The 18,886-nt window shown below is 43.4% G+C and overlaps 1 protein-coding gene and 1 pseudogene across 5 annotated transcripts in view; one reads left to right on the forward strand and one right to left on the reverse strand.

Moving 5' to 3' along the window:
- QSER1 (glutamine and serine rich 1) overlaps positions 1-18,886 on the reverse strand; it is an 82,779-nt gene that overhangs the window by 58,744 nt on the left and 5,149 nt on the right. Inside the window, exon 1 of one of the 5 annotated variants that reach the window (XM_070071636.1) lies at positions 6,293-6,948. The exons of the other annotated variants lie outside the window; for them this stretch is intronic. The gene's annotated coding sequence lies outside the window, so the exon portion shown is untranslated. Of the gene's footprint in view, positions 1-6,292; positions 6,949-18,886 lie in introns of those variants that run through there. 5 annotated transcript variants of the gene reach the window in all.
- On the forward strand, positions 17,956-18,164 carry LOC108177658 (small nuclear ribonucleoprotein G pseudogene; annotated as a pseudogene).

Below are 18,886 nucleotides of genomic sequence, written 5' to 3' on the forward strand. Positions count from 1 at the left end.
GAAAGAAAACATTCCAAGTTTAAAAATCAATTAGCAAAATTCCATGAAATATGTTAAATATTTTAAATCCTATTTCAACAAGCCAGCACTTGCACATAAGTATTAAATTGGTTAAGCACTGAATGAATTCATTTTACCTTTAGTCATTCCTCTTTGTGTTAAAGCAGAATAAAAACAGAATTCTCTTTAAGGTTTTAAAATAATTTTAGTCATATATACATATGACATATATATATAATATACAGAGAGATGTCAACTTTTCAGAGGTGAATATAAGAATCCTGAGTTGTAAATTAGGAGCCTCAAATTCCAGTCTTGATTCTGCAAATAAATGCTACAAGACTTTGAGCAAAGCAAGTACTCTTGCAGACCACTAGTTTTCCTATTTGTAAAGTCTAATGTTTTTTATAGTTCTAATATTCTGAATTAAGATAAATATCTTTACTTCATCTATCACACAGTATTCTTTAATATAAAACCTTTATAGAAATAAACACTAAAGCCCACTAACTCTAGCATATGTCTCTCCTACTTATAAATGCCACATGTTTTATAAATCTTTATTTTGGCTAATCACAGAGAATAAAAAAACCAAAAACTTGGAGCAGGCATTTGGGAAATACACCAACAGATGAACAATCTCTGTCTCCAATTTTCAAATAAAATGAAAACAAATTTTAAAAATTGAAAGAAATTAGAAGGCAACAGTAGCAATAATAGTTAGATTTGAGAACTATTAGCAAACACAACTGAAACAAATACAACTGAGACCACTTGGCAATAGTGATGTGTGAGAAAGATGGAAGAATCGTGAATGATTGTGAATCACCCTACAAGGCTGATGTTTTGGATGTACAGAGATATGTTCATGAGAGGTATTATGAAAAATATTTGGCCGGCGCCGCGGCTCACTAGGCTAATCCTCCACCAAGCGGTGCCGGCACACCGGGTTCTAGTCCCCGTCGGGGCGCCGGATTCTGTCCCAGTTGCCCCTCTTCCAGGCCAGCTCTCTGCTGTGGCCCAGGAGTGCGGTGGAGGATGGCCCAAGTGCTTGGGCCCTGCACCCCATGGGAGACCAGGATAAGTACCTGGCTCCTGCCATTGGATCAGCGCAGTGCGCCGGCCGCAGCGCGCTGGCCGCAGCGGCCATTGGAGGGTGAACCAACGGCAAAGGAAGACCTTTCTCTCTGTCTCTCTCACTGTCCACTCTGCCTGTCAAAACAAAAACAAAAACAAAAACAAACACACAACAAAAACAAAAACATATTCAAAAGCAGGCTAATGAATATTTCTACTTGGTACTCGAGAGAAATCTGAACTGGAAATAAATTTGGAACAATTATCAACATAGTGTTAAGTCACGGAAGTGGGTGAAAATGCCTAACAGCATGTTACAAGAGAAGTGGGACTCAATTTGTAGGGATATCACTTTATACTTATCAGCAATGATATAATCCCCTACCTCAAGGAACTTAGCTGGAGTACAAAATTCCTTGCAACTCAACTGAAGTCTCACCCTTCTGTTTTCTCACGTAAGATACCAATGATGAGGGCTAGTGTTATGGTACAGTGGGTTAATATGCTGCCTCCAGGGGCCAGCATTGTAGCATAGTGGGTAAAGGTGCCGTTTGAGACAAAGGCATCCCATATGGGCCCAGTTTGAGTACCTGCTCAAACACCCGATCTGGCTGCTCCACTTCAGATCCAGCTCCCTACCACTGCCCTTGGGAAAGCAGCAAAAGATGGCCCAAATGCTTAGGCCCCAGACACCCACATGGGAAACCTGGAAGAAGCTCCTGGCTCTTGGCTTCAGTCCAGCCCAGCCCTGGCCATTGCAGCCATTTGAGGCATGAGTCAGTGGATGGAAAATTTCTGTCTCTCCCTTTCTCTCTAACACTTTCAAATAAATAAAATAAATCTTAGAAAAAAAAAAGAAAACTATCATTTATAAAATAATAATAATAATAATAACTGCTGCCTGAAATGCCAGCATCCTATATCCAGGCACCAGTTTAAGTCTCAGATGCTCTGTTTCTAATCCAGCTCCTGGCTAATGCACCTGGGAAAACAGCAGAAGATAGCCCAAGTACCTGAGTCCCTGCTACCCATGTGAGACTAAGATGGAACTCTGGGCTCTGGATTCCTGACTTTGGTCCAGCCCTGGCCATTACAGTCATTTGGGAAGTGAATCAGTGGATGGAAGATTTCTTTCCCTCTCTTCTCTCATTCTGTCACTTTGCCTTTCTTTTTGCCTTTTTTTTTCTTTTTTAAAGATTTATTTACTTGAAAGTCAAGAGTTACACAGAGAAAAGAGAGGCAGAGAGAGAGCGAGGACTTCCATCTGCTGGTTCACTCTCCAGATGGCTGCAAGGGCTGGAGCTGCACTGATCCGAAGCCAGGAGCCAGGAGCTTCCTCCAGGTCTCCCAAACGGGTGCAAGGGCCCAAGGACTTGGGCTATCTTCTACTGCTTTCCCAGGCCATAGCAGAGAGCTGGATCAGAAGTGGAGCAGCCATCGTGAATCAAACCGGCACCCATATGGGATGCTACCACTGCAGGTGGCAGCTTTACCCGCTATGCCATAGTGCCAGCTCCTAGCTTTATCTTAGCATTTTTGTTTAAAAACTTATTTAAAATAAATTTTGTTTATTTGAAAGGGAGAGAGACAGAGAAGAGTCTCCCATCCATTAGTTCACTTCTGAAAAGCCTACAACACCCAGGACTGGGCCAGACTGAAGCCAGAAGATAGGGTGGATTCAACTACTTGGCCAATCATCTAATGCCTCCCAGGATATGCATTAGCAGGAAGCTGCACTCACCTTAAACTCAGCCATTCCAACATGGGATGCAGGCATCCCAAGCAGCAACTTAACGACTGCACTGAAGCCCTTTCCCTGTTTAAACTGCTATTAGGAGGCATGTATTTAGCCTAGTGGTTAAGATGCCCATGTCCCACACTGGAGTGCTTGGGTTCAATTCCTGGCACCCTGTTAATGTAGACCTGAGAGGCAGCAGTGATGGCTCAAATAATTAGGTTCCTGCCACCTACCTGAGAGACAGGGATTATATTTCTGGCTCCTGGATCCAACCCTGGCCAAGCCCCAGCAGTTGTAGGTATTTGGACAGTGAACCATCACAGATGGGAGTACATGTGTTCTCTTGCTCTTTCTCCCAGGAGTGGATATTCTCACGTCTCAAAATTTAAAAAAAAAATTTTTTTTTACTTAAAAACTCTTAATACCCATTTCAGTATGCTCAATATTTTTAAGGGAAAACTTCAGCTCAAGTACATTTGTATATTGAGTATATATATTTAGAAGATATAGGGGCCAGCACTGTGGCATAGCAGGTAAAGCTGCTGCCTGCAGTGTTGGCATCCCATATGGGTGCCAGTTCGAGTCCTGGCTGCTCCACTTCCAATCCAGCTCTCTGCTATGGTCTGCAAAAGCAGTAGAAGATGGTCCAATCCAGTGGGCCCCTGCACCCACATGAAGACGTGGAAGAATCTCCTGGCTCCTAGCTATTGTGGACATCTGGGGAGTGAACCAGCAGATGGAAAACCTCTCTTTCTCTGCCTCTGCCTCTCTCTGTAATTGTCTTTCAAATAAATAAATAAATCTTTTTTTAAAAAAAAGGTATAGTGAGGCCGGCGCCGCGGCTCACTAGGCTAATCCTCCGCCTAGCGGCGCCGGCACACCGGGTTCTAGTCCCGGTCGGGGCGCCGGATTCTGTCCCGGTCGCCCCTCTTCCAGGCCAGCTCTCTGCTGTGGCCCGGGAGTGCAGTGGAGGATGGCCCAGGTGCTTGGGCCCTGCACCCCATGGGAGACCAGGAAAAGCACCTGACTCCTGGCTCCTGCCATCGGATCAGCGCAGTGCGCCGGTCGCATCGCGCTGGCCGCGGCGGCCATTGGAGGGTGAACCAACGGCAAAGGAAGACCTTTCTCTCTGTCTCTCTCTCTCTCTCACTGTCCACTCTGCCTGTCAAAAAAAAAAAAAAAAAAAAAAAGGTATAGTGTAAACTATACACATGATAAATTCTCTGCCATCATGACCCATGTAATACCGAGGAATTAAACAATATGTAGGTATCTAGCCTATGATATAGAATAAAACGAATACATGGCAGAGCAGGATAAATTCATTTGTTTATTCAGCAAGTATTAGGCAATGACCAAGACAATGGGGTTACAACAATGAAAAAGGGTGAATGTCTTCAAAGAGCTTACAGATTAGTTGTTTAGCAGGTAACAAATACAAGGAAATAAACTAATAATTACAAACTCTATCAAATGACTGAAGAGGAAATAGGTGGGTGAGAGAGAATGAGAATATGGGGGAAGAGGACACAGCGAACAGCAAAATCCTCCCTGAACAGGGCATTTTTTAAAAAGATTTATTTATTTATTTGAAAGAGAGTTAGTTACACAGAGAGATCTTCCATCCACTGGACCTGCATTTTTTAATAAGATTTGTTTATTTCAAAGGCAGAGTTAGAGAGTGAAAGAGAGACAGAGATCTTCTATCTGCCGATTCAATCCCCAAATGGCTGCAATAGCCGGAACAGGGAGGATCTGAAGTCAGGGGCTTCTTCCGGGTCTTCCACGTGTGTGCAGGGGTCCTAGGACTTGGGCCATCTTCATCAGCTTTTCCCGGCACATTAGCAGGGAGCTGGATTGGAAGTGGAGCAGCTGGGTACTGCAGGTACAGGCTTTACCTGCTATGCCACAGTGCCAGCATCAGCCCCCAAAAGGGATTTTAAGTCAGCCTATTGCAAACCAGAAGAATATCAAGAGGAGGAAACAGGATCTGCTTGTAGTGCAGTGTGTTAAGCTGTTGCCTACAATGCTGGCATCCCTTAAGGGTGCTGGCTCCAATTCCCATCCAGCTCCTTGCTAATGCACCTGGTCAAAGGGCTGCCACCCACGTTGGAAACCCAAATGAAGCTCCTGGCTCTGGCTTAAGCCTGGCCCAGCTCTAGCCATTGCAGCCATTTGTGGAGTGAACCAGCAGATGGAAGATCTTTCTTTCCCTCTCTTTATTTATTTATTTATTTATTTTTTTGACAAGCAGAGTTAGTCAGTGAGAGAGAGAGATAGAGAGAAAGGTCTTCCTTTTCTGTTAGTTCATCCCCTAATGGCCGCTGCGGCTGGCACACTGCAGCCGGCGCACCACACTGATCTGAAGCCAGGAGCCAGGTGCTTCTCCTGGTCTCCCATGTTGGTGCAGGGCCCAAGCACTTGGGCCATCCTCCACTGTCCTCCTGGGCCACAGCAGAGAGCTGGACTGGAAGAGGGGCAACTGGGACAGAATCCGGCCCCCCAACCGGGACTAGAACCCGGGATGCCAGTGCCGCAGGCGGAGGATTAGCCCATTGAGCCAGGGTGCCAGCCTCTTTCCCTCTCTTAACTTTGCCTTTCAAATAAATAAACAAATCTTATGAAAAAAAAAAAAGGGGAAACAGTTATGAAAAAAGATAAAGCATGAAAGAGTTTGGAACACAGAATTGAAAAGCAAAGGGATGAGATCCACTCATCTGGAGAGGCAGTAGGCAAGGGTCAGACACGAAAAGCCTTGGAGGCACTAAAGGAACCTGGATTTTATTCCAAGTACAATGGAAAACAACCAAAGGACTCTTAAGCTTGGGAATGACTAAACTATACTTTGTAAAAGAAGTTATCTGGTACAAAACTTACCTCAGTCCCCAAAGTAAAACTGAAACTAAAGGAATTCTAAAATCAAATATACCTTTCAGTATCATGACCTTATTGCCCAAGTAGTTCCAAGTTTCACTAAAACCTGCCTTAAAAATAAGTGTTGGGGACTGCAGCACAGCAGATGAAGCTGCCACCCGCGACACCATAATCCCATGTGAGCACCTGTTTCAGTCCTGGGTGCTCCACTTCCAACCGAACTCCCTGCTAATGCTCCTGGGATAGCAGCAGATGAACCAAGAACTTGGGCCCTCTCCCTCTTCCATACACATGGAAGACCTTGTGGGAATTCTAAGTTTCTGGCTTCAGCCTGGCTTTAGCCTGTCCCAGCCCCAGCTGTTGCAGCCATTTGGGGAATGAACCACTGCATAGGAGCTCTCTCTCTCTCTCTCTCTCTCTCTCTCTCTCTCTCAATAGCCTAGCTGTCCACCAATTAGTGAATGGACAGATAAAATGTACTGTATCTACAACAGAATACCTAAATATGAATACTTACAAGTACTGATAAATAAGACAGCATGGATGAATCTCAAAAATATTACACTCAAAGAAGCCAGACACACACTTTATGATTCCACTTACAAGAAATGTCCAGGGTCCGGCACTGTGGCACAGCAGGTTAAGCCTCCACATGAGGCACCGGAATCCCATATGAGTGCCGGTTCGAGTCTCAGATGCTTCACTTCCGATCCAGGTCTCTGCTATGGCCTGGGAAAGCAGTGGAAGATGGCCCAAGTCCTTGGGCCCCTGCACCTGCATGAGAGACCCAGAAGAAGCTCCTGGCTCCTGGTTACGGATCGGCAGGGCTCTAGCCATTGCAGCCAATTGGGGAGTGAATCGGCAGATGGAAGACTTCTCTCTCTCTCTCTGCCTTTCCTTCTCTCTCTGTGTAACTCTGACTTTCAAATAAATATAGGGGCTGGCGCCATGGCTCACTTGGTTAATCCTCCACCTGCGGCACCAGCATCCCATTTGGGCGCCAGGTTCTAGTCCCGGTTGCTCCTCTTCCAGTCCAGCTCTCTGCTGTGGCCTGGGAGGGCAGTGGAGGATGGCCCAGCTGCTTGGGCGCCTGCTCCCGCATGGGAGACCAGGAAGAAGCACCTGGCTCCTGGCTTCGGATTGGCGCAATGCTGGCCATAGCAGCCATTTGGGGAGTGAACCAATGGAAGGAAGACCTTTCTCTCTGTCTCTCTCTCTCACTGTCCACTCTGCCTGTTTAAAAAAAAAAAAAAAAAAAAAAAAAAAAGGTTGCCTCAGAGCCTGGTAAATCTCTCCTGGGTCTATCAGAGACGGATTCTACACTCAAGTGAGTGGTCTGAGAACTATTTGTTCTTTCCCTCTTGCATCACAACTAATGTGCTGGTCATGCCCATGTCTACACAACTATAGTAGCTGAGCTCCAATGTTGTCTCTTTATGGGTCTAGAAGTGGCTTCCTACTTGCTGTCATTCTCAGCGTCTCAGTATGATAGCCCAAGTGCTTGGATCCCTGCCACCTTCATGGTCCCCTTAACCCTGCTGTCAATACAAAAATAAACACACACTTCATTTAAGTGGCCTCAGATGAATCATCTGAGGGAAACTGTTTCCTACAAAGCCCCTAATTGATAATTGGAATAAAAGGTATTTCATAACAACTGTTAAATTAAGTATGATTTCTTGATAACTGCCATTATATCATAAAAATCACTACTTATCTTTGCTAAAAACCTACTTTATACTGTATAAATGATATACTTAAGTTGGTTACACAGAAATGAAATAATTTCCTGTCTAGTGGAGTGGTAGAGCATATTCAAAAACAAATCTATCAGTTCTAAACAGTATTCGTAACAAAAAGAGACAGATTTTGGCATTTGTAACAGATGTCCAAGAAACACTGCCAATTAAGGCAACTAGGGTTTGTCTATTGTTTCTCAGGCAAATAATGAAATGTGACAGTGATGTGGCATATGCTTGGCTCTATCCTTGGTAACAAGAGCCACCAAGGCCTGGATTGCACACAATTCCAAAATTCCATTTCATTGTCTTCCTCTTCCCTCATCACTTGAATTAGTAATCTTTCCTCTAAACAAAGAAAAAAATTAACAGGTCCTACTTTCCCCATCTCAAATTAATTTTCTGTAATGCTTTTCTTTTAAAAACAATACATCTGTCAAAGCAAATTATTTTGTGGTTCAAACTACTGCATATATTAACTACCTGTAATGTCCAGACATGTTTATTTAGGAGACAATCTGATCACATATTTCCTGAATTCTCTTATTTTGGTATGTGAAGGAATTATTAAAAATGAATTAATACAAAGGTGGCCATTGTGGCACAGCTGGTTAAGCTGCAGCTTGGGATGTCCACATGCCAGATTAGAGTGCAGATTCTAGTCCGAGCTGCTCCCCTTCTGATCCTGCTTCCTGATATGGGAGGCAGTGGATAATGGGTCAAGTGCTTGGGTACCTGCCACCCACATGGGAGAGACAGATAAGAGTTCTGGGCTCCTGGTTTCAGCTAACTCAGCATTTGGGGAATGAACCAGCAGATGAAGATCTCTCTCTCCTCTCTCTTAAGTAGATGAAAATGAACTAATACAGAAGCCAGTATTGTGACGAAGCAGGTTAAGCCTTCACTTACAACACTAGCATCCAATTTTGGAGTGCCAGTTTGAGTCCTGGCTGCTCCACTTTCAATCTAGCTCCCTCCTAATGCATCAGGGAAGGCAGTGATGTTGAGTGCCTCCCACCCACTCGGGGAAACCCAACTGGAGTTCCCAGCTCCTGGCCTAACCCTTGTTTTGTGGGCTTTTGGTGAATGGAAGATATCTCCCTCTTTCTCTGTGTTGCTCTGCCTTTCAAATAAATAAAAATAAGCAAACATTATAAATACACAGCTGGTTACTCCTCATAACACAATATATGCAGTGCAATGTTTTATTTTTGCTTCTTCCATGTTTGAGAGTATTTCAAAAGTCCGGAAAATGAAATTAAAAGATAATATTGATACCAAAATTTTTTGAAATCCATGCATTTTCATAGTACACAAACTATGTGACCCATTCAATTTTCTCATGGCACAAATTTTCCATGAGCTTTTTGAAGATGAACAAATTCCAATTTTTTTGCACCAAAATAAATTTATTTTAATTCCATTTTCCATGAATTTTTGAAGTACCCTCATATCTTTTTATTTGCAGTCCAGTTTTCCCACTACCAAACTGAATTTCTTCCTTGTCTGAAAAACTAGTAGGGTTAATTTTTAAAGACTGATTTATTTATTTGAAAGTCAAAGTCACACAGAGGAAGACAGACAGAAAGATCTTCCACTCACTGGTTCATTCCCAAGATGGCCACAACAGCAGGGGCTGTGCCAGGCCCAAGTACTTGGGCCATTTTCCACTGCCTCCCCAGATGCATTAGCAGGGAGCTGGATTGGAACTGCTAGAACCAGTGCCCATATGGGATGCCAGTATGGCAGGCGGTGGCCTTACCTGCTATGTCACAATGTCAGCTCCAGGATCAATTATTTTAGTTAAAAATGTAGTTAACATTTTAATTGTATTATTATTAGCATAGCCTAGGATTTCTTGCATTAAGGAATGTCTGCCTAAAGATACACATTTATCACAATAATTTGCATTTGCAAACTAAATTTATAAACATTTATATATCCTTATTTTTAAAGATTTATTTGAAAGGAAAAATGACAGGGATGGACATCTTCCATCCCCTGGTTCACTCCCCAAAATGGCCCCAAGAGGCAAGACCAGGCCAGGCAGAAGCCAAGAGCCTGGAACTCCACCCAAGTTTCCTACATCAGGTTGGCAGGGGCCCAAACACTTGAGCTATCTTATGTTGCCTTCCCAGGTACATTGGCAGGGAGCTGGATTAGAAACAGAGTAGCCAGAACTCAACCATTACTCCAATATAGACACACAAGCCTTGCAAGCAGAGGCTTAACCCACTGAGCCACAGCACCTGCCCAATAATTCTCATCCTTCTGAGTGATTCACACTTAAAAATTACAAGTTTATTCATTTTATTTCTTTGAAAGGCAGAGCCTTTCCCCACCTGCTGGTTCACTCCCCTAAAGATCTCAAGGGCCAGGAATCAGGAACTCTATCCAGGTCTCCCACGTGGATGGCAGGAACTCAAACACATCAGCCACGATTTGCTGCACCCCCCAGCACATTAGAAGAAGCTGGACTGGAAGCTGAGGTGGAGGTGGGACTCAACCCCAGGCCTGATACGGGTTACAGACTGAGGTAATCCATGGTACTACAGTGCCTGTGCTGGTTCACACTTTCATTTTGGCATGATTCCATCAGTCTCATTCTGGCTCTGGTCAGTCAAGCTGCGAGTTAAAATGATCTAATGTCTATTTAAGGGAGGATAATACCAGCTGCTTTACCAGGGTAATGTTCATCTCACAGTTTTGCTCAATGAAGGAATAATTTAAAATGTTAAGTTATCTAATTAAAGCAGATCCACACAAAATTATTTTAGTTTATCCACATCTTTGTGTTTGTTTCACTGGATGAGACAAATCTGGTTTTAACTCATTTAATCAGGGTCGGTGATCACAGTCAGGAGGATGGTACCATATCTTATGAAAATCTCTTTATGTTATATAGCCATGACTCCATAAATGCCTATAGAGATAGCAACAAAGGACAAAGTTACATGGTCAGCATTCTTAAAGAACCTTCAACTTACAAAGGTGAAATTTAAACTCTGAAATATTAGATGAATATAGTAGAATATTTTGCATTAAATATATTCTTTATTAAATTAATATTTATTGAACATTTATTAGTATATGCCAGATAGGGGTGTGGAGTATGGAGTACACCCAAGCTAATACACAGAGGCTAACAATAAATGTGGAACAGAAAAATGTAAGTATCATTAAGAAATTTTAAACAGGGTACAGCCCCATGTAAAGAGATAGGTCTGGGTCTCCTGTCAAGGCCTTAAAGCCCACCTGATTATTATCAGGCCCCTTCTGTCAGTTTCTATTTGCCTCTCAATGAGAAAACATGCTTGTGGTTTAGACAGTACTCTCTTAGGTCCTCTAATAATGACTCTGTCCTTGGTTTTAGATCCTGTGAGTTTTCTCCAGACTTTAAACAGTGAAATTCTAGGTGGTCATGCACACAAAGCCTCAGATGGAAGCAGTTTCTACAAGCTGGCACTACATCCCCCTCAGTGAGCCCCTCCTGCTGGAACTGCCTTGACTGCCATTCCCAATGATGCCCCTTTTCAGCATGAAGCAGCCAGAATGATCATTGCCCAGCCCCACAACAGAAGTTAGGGTCCATTCTTCAGTGGGGGGAATGTGAGGAGTCACATGGTTTAACAGGAAATTGAGGGTGGAAAATGTTCCCCCAAAAGTTATCTATAGCAGGGTCAGAAGTGCCTGCCTGCCCATTCCTTAAGAGCTTCCAATCTTATGATAATCATGAGAATAGCAAGGGAGTGGTGGTGACTGTACCCTTCTGAGCTCCCAGTTTACAAATTAGGTATCTGACCACTGGGAAGGCTGTTTTGTTTTAACATGACCAAGCCAGACAGGATAAAGGACTGCAAAACAGTCTTGTCCTTACCTTGTAACTGATTGTCAAGTTTTTTTTTTTCCCCCAAACCATTTTGGGTTTTTTTCCTCTCTTGGAAGCCCCCTACATGCCTTTCTGGCTGGAGGTCTTTGACTTTAATAAATCTTGATTTTAAATCTCAAAAACTAAAAATAAAAAATAGACAGGGTACAGGGCTTGACCAAAATGAGGGAGGAAGTAATTCTATTGAGCATACTAAGCTGAAGTCACTGAATGGCACAGGGAGGAAAGCCATGTAGACTATGAGGAAAGTGTGGTTCTCTTGGCAGAGGAACAGGACAAAGACCCCAAGATAACAGCACTCCTTCTACCACTCAAGGAACAGTGAAACAATGTTTCACTGAAGATGAGAGAAGGTGAAATTTATGGTCATAGTTCTACAAAATGGTGAAAGGAAAATGAGTGAATATGCTGAAACTAGGCCTATGCCTCCATTCACCTCTTTATATTATACAACACCCCACCACCACATTCAGATTTCCTAACAGATTACCAAATGCTGACTACTGACCAAGAAGGGAAAGACTTGTAAAGACCTAGCTAAATTGCCTTGGTTGAAAATTAAGAAACTACTAATAATATACCAGCCCAGGAACAGTCACCTAGGATGATGCTATAATTGAAAACAGGGCTCTGTAACTCTATCTTTCAAATAAATAAAATAAATCTTTAAAAAAAAAAACAGAGGCCAGCACTGTGACACTGTGTGACGCAGTGGGTTATGCCTCCTTTGTGATACTGGCAGTCCTGCTAACAGCACCAGGAAAAGCAGCACAAGAGGGCCCAAATACTTGGGCATCCACCGTCTGCATGTGAGACCAGGATGGAATTCCTGGTTCCTGGCTTCAGCCTGACACAGACCTGGCTGTTATGGCCATTTGGGGAGTGAATGAGCAGATGACAGAGATCTCCCTTGGTCCTCTCTCATTCTCTCCCCACCTTATAAACAAACACGCTCTTCTTTTTTGAAAATTTACTCATTTATTTGAAAGGCAGAGTTACAGAGGGAGACAGGCAGAGACAGAGAAATATTCCACCTGCTGGGGCTGGCCCAGGAAAAAGCCAGGAGTCTGGAACTCCACCCCGGTCTCCCACACAGGTGGCAGGGACTTGACTTGACTTAAGGGATGCCGCATCACAGGCAGCAGCTTAATCCACACTATGCCACAATGCACAGCCTCAAAATCTTTTTTTAAGATTTATTTTATTTGAAAGTCAGAGTCAGGGAGAAGCAGAGGCTGAGAGAGAGAGAGGTCTTTCATCCAGTGGTTCACACCCCAAATGGCCACAAAATGTGGGACTAGGCTAGGCCAAAGCCAGGAACCTGGAACTCCATCTAGGTCTCCCACATGGGTGTAGGGGCCCGAGCACTTACTGCATCATCTGCTGACTTCCCAGGCACATTATCAGGGAGCTGGATTCGAAGTAGAGCAACGAGGACTTCAACTGGTGCTCTTATAAAATGCCAGCATTACAAGCGGCAGCTTTATCCAGTGTACCACAATGCCAGCCCCCAAAATGTAAAATATTTCTCATTTCAAAAGATTACCACCTTCAAGTCACTGTTCTGTATCTTTTAACAAGCCTACCAAATCCACTCTGTTTAAATCTACACCTCACCCATCTACTTTACATTCTTCTTTTTTTTAAAGAGTTATCTACTTGAAAGGCAAAGTTACACATACACACACGCACACACACACACACAAAGAGAGAGAGAGAGAGAGAGAGAGAGAGAGAGAGAGAGAGAGAGAGAGAGAATCTTCCATCTGCTGGTTCATTCTCCAAATGGCCACAACAGCCAGGACTGAGCCAGGCAGAGGCCAGGAGCTTTTTTCCAGTCTCCCATGTGGGTGCAGGGGCCCAAGCACTTGGTCCATCTTCTGCTGCATTAGCAGGGAGCTGGATTGGAAGCGGAGCAGCCAGGACTTGAACTGGTGCCCACATGGTTTGTCGACACTGTAGTCCATGCCTTTAACTGACTGAGCCACAGTGCAGGCTCCTCCTTCTTTACACTGCTTTTCTTTTCCTTGTTATCATCTCTCACATACTGGGTATTGCATGGTTATGTTTATTTTTTCTCCATCTCATACAGTCCAATATATCTTCCACCAAGGCAGGGATCTTGGTTTTGTTTACCGAGTATCCCAAGCTTCCAGATGAGTCTAGAAGACAGATAGATGCTCAGAGGCCGGCACTGTGGCGTAGCGGGTTAACACCCTGGCCTGCAGTGCCAGCATCTCATATGGGCACCGGTTCAAGACCCAGCTGCTCCACTTCCGATCCAGCTCTCTGCTATGGCCTGGGAAAGCAGTAGAATATGGCTCAAGTCCTTGGGGCCCTGCAACCACGTGGGAGACCTGGAGGAAGTTCCAGGCTCCTGGCTTTGGATCAGCACAGTTCCAGCCATTGCAGCCAACTGGGGAGTGAACCAGTGGATGGAAGACCTCTCTCTTTCTCTCTCTCTCTGCCTCTAATTCTCTGTGTAACTCTGACTTTTGAATAAATAAATAAATCTTAAAAAAAAAAAAAGACAGATGCTCAATAAACATCCCTGATTTCTCATGCCTTACAGAAACTGTTAAATCTAAGGATAAGCCCATGTTCCTAAGTTTTCTCCAAAAACTTTTAGCAAAAGTATGCTGAAAAAATAATTCTAATTTTTAAAATAATTGAAAGTATAACCTTCCAGTATAAATGTTAGGTCCCCAAAGACCCAACATAATTCTTCAAAGTCTTCCAACACTAACTCCTCTTTCTGACTTTTATCTGCTGAAACTACTACTTCCTACAATCAATCCCTCAAAAGAAGCTTTCCCCAAGAGCTAGAACAGCTTTCTGTTAACTGCAAAGTCTCTGGAGTCACACTTCCTGAGTTCAAATCCTGCTTGTACTACTTACCAGCAATGGGATCTTGGATAAGTTAATCTCTCTGCACCTCAGTTTCCTTGTTAGTAAAATGGGATAACACTGTACCTATGTCAGAGCTACTGTGGGAAGTTAAATGAGATAACACATGTGACTGGCATATGATGTATATTTAATAAAGACTTTAACCAATAACAGCTAAGGCTCAGTACTCAGCCTTTTATTCCTCATCCTCAAAAACATTACTCTACCATTGTCTCTATAAAAATATCTAATCAAACTGCTAAATTTACCTCTCTGATTGTAAGTGAAGCACAAATATTTCAAAAAAATTTTAAAAGCATTGGAATATAGAAAACTTGGCAGGTCTACTTTAGATCTGGTAGTTCAGAAAGGCTTTTGTGAAATGATGTCAAGTAGAGACAAGACTGTCAATAGGCCATCGATAAGATCCAGGTCATATTGGTTCTCAAAATGCAGTCCATGGACTAGCATTAGCATCACCTAGGAAACTGTTGGAAATGCAAGTTCTCAGCTGTCCAGCACCCTGTGTTTCAACAAGCAGGCATTGGGTTAACGCACCACATGGGATGCCTGAATCCATCCCACATCAGAGTGCTGCTGACTCCACTCCTGATTCCACTTTCCTGCTGAACGCATATCCTTGGAGGCAGCAGCGATGACTCAAGGGCTTGGGTGCCTGGCCGGTACTGGAGATCTGTACTCTGTTTCTGTCTTCAGCCTGGCCCAGCCCTGGCTGTTGCAGGCAATTTTGGGGAGTGAACCAGAAAACCCAAGATCTGACTGTTTCCATTTTTCTCTCTCTCCCTCGTGAATAACAATTATTTTAAAAAGTCAACAAGCACTCTGGGTGACTCTGAAGGACCAATGATCTATAGTAAGATCTTCTTAGGGAAAGGAACTGTCAGATTTGTTCTTGTCTTAGAGCACTCACATCTGCTGTTTTGTCAGATTTCAGGGAAATGCTACTTCTTAAAGAAGGAAATTTTCTTGCTTATCTTACTCCCCCACTCAGGAATATAAACTTCCAAGAACAGAGGCATTCTGATTTGTTACCAAATCCCTAAGGCCTAGAAGAGTTGTATGGCCTGTGTGTTGACCAAAATGAATTAACATTTCTCTTTTGGCAGTGCATACATTTTTGGTGTCCTGTTTTCCATCTATGCCAATGCTAATCCATTATGCATTTGACTGCCAAAGTAATCTCTTTTATTCATATCATCATCCTTAAACCTTTCAAAGCTCCCTATCTTTTATAGAGTATAGAGTAAAGTCCATGGCCTGTCATGAAAAGCCCTCTAAAATCTACTGCTAATACACAGTGGTACAGTGTTAACAGCTGAGCTCCCCAGTGAATCACACCTCTTTGTCCAGTCTCTGTCTCACAATCACTCTGCACTGGACCAGGGACTCTCACCAGCAGATTGTGGCAGAAGTGATGCTGTGCCTCCTCAAGGCCCTACCCTCAACTGGTGTAGCAGATTCCACTTCCTCCCTATTGGAACACTTGTTCATAGAAGCTCCCTCCTGTTGGCCGGTGCCACGGCTCAATAGGCTAATCCTCCACCTGCGGCACCGGCACCCCAGGTTCTAGTCCCAGTCGGGGCGCCAGATTCTGTCCCGGTTGCTCCTCTTCCAGTCCAGCTCTCTGCTGTGGCCCAGGAGTGCAGTGGAGGATGGCCCAAATGCTTGGGCCCTGCACCATTACATGGGAGACCAGGAGAAGCACCTGGCTCCTGGCTTCGGGCCGTTGAGGGGTGAACCAACGGAAAAAGGAAGACCTTTCTCTCTGTCTCTCTCTCTCACTGTCCACTGTTTGTCCAAAAAAAAAAAAAAAAAAAAACTCCCTCCTGTGTGATATTAACAATTCAGATCAGTTTACATGCAATCTACTAATGTTTCCATGATCCCTTGAACTAGATATATTTTCCAAGTTCCCAAAGCATATCTGTACCTGTCAAAAAGAAACAAGTAGTATATTTAGTAGCAGTTATTCCATCCATTCATTGACTGTCTAATGGCACTTACAACGTGTGCTGACAATGAAGTTAATATTCTATATGCTATCCTATATGCTGCTATATACACTATTCCATATGTTGTATATCACTTTAAATACTAAGTTATTTCAACCAAGAATTCAACCAAGAATTCTTAAAAAGTACCCTCATTTTAAACAAAGAAATGAACATACAGAGAGCTTAAGAAACTTATCTAGGAGACTGGCATTGTGGCATTAACAAGTTAAGCCTCTGTCTACAATGTTGGCAAACCCTATGGGTACCAGTTCAAGTGGCAGCTGCTCCACTTCTGATCCAGCTCTCTGCTATGGCCTGGGAAAGTAGCAGAGGACAGCCCAAGCACTTAGGCTCCTGCACCCACACGGGAGATACAGAAAAAGCTCTTGGCTTCAGCCTGGCCCAGCCCCGACTACTGTGGCATCTGGGGAGTGAACCAATGGATGGAAGACATCTCTCTTTCTTTCTACCTCTCCCTCTATCTATAATTCTGACTTTCAAATAAATAAATCTTTAAAAAACAAATGGCTGCAACTGATGCAGTCAAATACAAACCCAGGAGTGGGTATTTGGCTTAGCTATTAAAATACTCACATCCCATATCAGGATCCTCACTCCACTTCTAATCCAACTTCTCCCAGTGCACACCCTAGGAGGCCTGCATTGAGATTCTGCCTCATGGCTTCAGCCTGGTCCCACCCTGGCTTTTATGGGCATTTGGGGAGTGCACCAGTGGGTGGGAGATCCTTGAGTAACTGTCCCCCTGTTACTCTGCCTTTCAAATAATCTTTTTAAATGATTTGTTTTATTTAATTGACAAGCAAAGGGGGAGGTGGGGAGAGAGAGAGACATAGACAGACAGAGACAGATCTTCCATCAGCTGGATCACTCCTCAAATGGCTACAACAGCTGGGGTTGGGCCAGGCCAAAACCAGGAGCCAGAGCTTCATCATCTCCCAAGTGGATTTTTTTTTTTTTAAAGATTTATTTATTTATTTATTTGAAAGGCAGAGTTACACATAGAGGGAGAGACAGAGAGAGAGAAGGAGAGAGAAATATCTTCCATCGACTGGTTCATTCCCTAAATGGCTTCATTCCCTAAATAGCCTCAACACCCAGGGCTGGGCCAGACTGTAGCCAGGAGCCAGGAGCTTTTTCCATGTCTCCCATGTAGGTGCAGGGGCCCAAGAATTTGGGTCATCTTCTGCTACTTTCCCAGGAATGTTAGCAGGGAGCTGGATTAGAAATGTTGTAGCCAGGACTCGAACCAGCACCCATATGGGATGCTGGCATGGCAGGAGGCTTTACCAGTTATGCCACAACAACAGCCCCTCAAAGAAATTTTTTAAAAAATAAAATAAAAAATACTTGACAAACCTTGAAAATAAAATAAAAAAAATATTCTCACTCCAGAGCTTATGGTACCAACCAATATACAAAGCTGCCTTCTACAACCGTGAATAAGACAGATAAGGAGGGGCAAGGTTATGGCGTAACAGGCTAAGCGGCCTCCTGTGATGCCAGCATCCCATATGCTCCATCCTGGCAGCTCCACTTTCCATCCAGCTCCCTACTAATGGCCCTGGAAAGCAGCCCAGCCCAGCTGTTGCGGCCATTAGGAGAGTAAACCAATGGATGGAAGATGGATCTCTCTCTCTCCTGCATCTGTAACTCTGACTTTCAAATAAAGAAATAGCTGTTTCCAGGGATCCCTGAGCACTTGGAGCAGACACCATGAACAAAGCTCACCCTTGTGAGCTGAAAAAAATTTATGGAGAAGAAGTTATCACTGAAATTAAACAGCAGCAGACATTTCCAAGGAATACTGCAGGGATTTGATCCCCTTATGGATCTTGTGATAAATGAATGTGTGGAGACAGCAGACAGTGGAACTGAATGCTGTAATATGAGGAAATAGTGTCAAGTTAGAAGCCCTGGAATAAGTATAATGACTGTTCAACAGAGAAATCCATATCCCCTCTCCGAAGGGCCTGTTTTACCATGATGTAAAAGTTGGGTCTCATGTACATTTTCATATTAAGTTTTCTGTTAAATAAACTTTTGTGACAGTCAAAAAATAAATAAACCTTAAAAAAAGAAGACAAGAGCACTGTTCTCAGAGAACATGTATTCTATTAGTGGTAGTTAATAGTATGAAAAAAGTATGGTAACAAATAACACATATAAATCAGCCAAATCACTTCAGAGAGTAACAATGCTACAAAGGAAAAAAAAAAAAACAGCTTTGTGAGAGACAGTGATGACAAGTTACTTTGGACACGCCGTCAGAGACATCTTCTGGAGAGCTGAAATCAGGGAAAAGACCTGAATGTCCAGAACAACAAAGACCTGGAATGAAAACTCCAGGTAAACAGAGCACCCAGTGCAGAAGTACTAAGACACAAATGATCTTGGCATGTTTCAGGAACAGAAAGATGGCAGCATGCTGGGGGTGGAATGAGGTGAAGGTGGAAAATCAGAAGAAGCTTGGATAAAGCAGGGCTGTGTAGGCCATGATAAACACTTTGGATTTTACTAACACTGGAAGGTTTTTGTAAAGTAATCCCATTACCTATCTATATTTTGAAAAGTTAACTCTAGCTGTTGCTTGCTTAATAAATTCTAGAAGGCCTAAAGTGGAAGCAAGGAAAACAAAAGGAGGCAA

The sequence above is a fragment of the Oryctolagus cuniculus genome, chromosome 1 (genome assembly GCF_964237555.1).
Source record: "Oryctolagus cuniculus chromosome 1, mOryCun1.1, whole genome shotgun sequence".
Lineage (NCBI taxonomy): Eukaryota > Metazoa > Chordata > Mammalia > Lagomorpha > Leporidae > Oryctolagus > Oryctolagus cuniculus.